The following is a 2,551-nucleotide window of genomic DNA, read 5'->3' on the forward strand; positions in this document are numbered from 1 at the left end:
ATGTGCAATTGGCGACAACACGTCGTTGCAACAATCTCCGAGGACCTGCGCTTCTTCCACGTGCTGGAGGGCAGACTACTCCTCGACGAGCAACCGTGGGTACCACCGCCCGTTGTCGCGCAAGTGATAAGGGCAGATTTCAGACTACACTACTTCCTGCACGGGGCCTCGCGCAAATTTAACAATTCAATCAAGGCGTATATGTTCGCGAGAGGTTCAGAGGGTCGCTCGATCCAGGGAGACCTGGTTCGAGTGAGACCTCTCATGGACGCCAACGACGACGTTGCTAGATTGCCCCTCTTCACCAAGACCCTCCAACCCGGTGAATTGGGCGTCGTTCAGCACGTGTGGCAAATCAGCAACGTCGTCTGGGATCTCATTGGCGGGGACGTTGGACGCATGTGCGTCCTTCGTTTCCTGTTCGCGCTGTACGCCACGTGGGCGTACGGCAAGATGTTGAACACGTCGAGGTCGGATCCACTCGGTCTGGACCAAGTCGCGCCTCTGTACAAAAATGCCGAACGTGCATTCTCCAAGGAACGCTTCGTACAGAGAGCGCGGAGGACCCCCAACACCGAGAAATTGGTGGTGGGAAATGTTATTTCGACCAACGACCTCGCGCGCTCAATATTCAGCCATCCCAAGACGCCTTTCGCCAGAGTGGTCCGCGCGTGCGTATATGCGGAAGACGAGGCAGACTTCGTCGATTATTTACAACACTTTATAAACGAACACGTCGACGTTTTTCCGGCTAAACTGGTCGATCCGAGCGCTAATTATTATACGTGGTTTGTGGCGCAGCGAGACGAGACAGACGAGGTGGCTTGCGCTAAAGCGCGAACGATACGACGCGACATTAAGAGAGCCAAAAGGAGAGCCTCGTCTTCTGCCTCGTCCTCGTCGCGTGTCTCGTCCTCGTCGCGTGCCTCGTCCTCGTCTCGTGCCTCGTCCTCGTCTCGTGCATCGTCTCCTGCACCACCGTCCGCAGCCGACGCACCTATGCGTGGTGCGAACGCCGCGCTTGCGCCCCTCTTGCAAGCGCGGCGTTCTATTTCGCCAGCGCCGCCGACACCGCCGAGTACCCGCGTGCCGAGCAGGCCTAGAGGGAGGCCGCTAAGGGTGAGGCACAAGGGTGGACGGCCAGCCCAACGACGGAGCAGCCCCGTTGCAGCAAGGCAAGAAGGCATCGTTGTTTTGCCATCTGTCGACTTGACGACGCCCTCGCCAAGTCGGCAGATGTCGAGACGCGTCGCCTCTGCCGCCCCCACTGATGAGACGCCGCTCGGCCGCGCTCCGAGGGAGCCGCGCGTTATCCTGGAACGTGTCGACTTGCTGACGCCTTCGCCAGCGAGTCGACACGTTCCAGCGGCAACCACGCCTAGGCCGCCGCCGGATAATGGTGATGGTGGTGGTGGTGGTGGTGCACCATCCGAGGTGCCACAAGGTATCGAGCAGAGGAGGGAGGGTATTATTACCCTCCCTCCATCTACGTCTCGCGAAGCTGCGATCATGGGCTCCACGCCGAGACCGAGCAAACGCCGAAGCGACGCAAACGCGCCTCCGCCACCACCATCTTCCCGATATCGCCGCCGCCGCCGCCGCCGCCGCCTGCAGCGGCAATACCTACAATCAGTCGTCACGAAATTGTCCATATACAAATGCAGCGTGTCGGGCGGCAATTTATTATGACGCAAACGCAAACTCCCGACAGCGTGCAACCGGTTGTAGATCGTCGGGAACATATCGGCGACAGAGCAGCAACACCATCGCCTGTCGCTGGACCTTCGCGAGATGTTACCCACGATCTACAACCGGTTGTACGGCTACAACGTTTGCCCGACGACGACGCATCTTCTCCTGACGCGACGCCGAGGAGGCCAATGAGGTCCATCAGTTCGGCCTCAAAAATAGCAAAGAGTTTTCTACGTCGCTATTGACGTAGAAAACTCTACTAATTGCCACTTGTACATACTTGTACATACTTGTGCAGCACCGAGCGCGTGTTGTCGTTCATTTTATCGAACTTGTTGATGCAACAGATGCCGTTATACGCGAGCACCAGTGCGCTAGTTTGCAACACTAATTGACGGCTCTCGAGATCTTTCGTCACGAAGGCGGTTAAGTCCACGGCGTTGGAACCTGGACGGAAGGATAACAAATGTGAGACACAAACGAAGCTAATAAAATCAGAGATTTGAAGTTATCGCTGTCGAAAACTACTTACCCTTTCCGCTGCTGTACTGCGAGCGCGGCACCAAATTGAAGACGAATTGCAGCAGTTGCGATTTATTCGTGCCCAGGTCTCCGCATAAAAGTATATTGATTTCGAACCGGAAATGTTTTTTAGTTCTTTCGCCCTGTTCCTTCTTCGTGCCGCCGAACAATTGTAGCAGTATATACCCATATGTATTGTCACGCGCTCCCGTGAAATAAATAATTCGCGCGAGCACGGATCAAACAAGGATGCCGAAATCGCGTACGATTCCGGGGAGGGAAGGTGGCAGCCCTCCGGGATGCGTCCCTCCAGCGACCGACGAGGAGCGGTGATGCG

This window comes from Wasmannia auropunctata, unplaced genomic scaffold, assembly GCF_000956235.1.
Source record: "Wasmannia auropunctata unplaced genomic scaffold, wasmannia.A_1.0 LD336116.1, whole genome shotgun sequence".
NCBI classification, from domain to species: domain Eukaryota; kingdom Metazoa; phylum Arthropoda; class Insecta; order Hymenoptera; family Formicidae; genus Wasmannia; species Wasmannia auropunctata.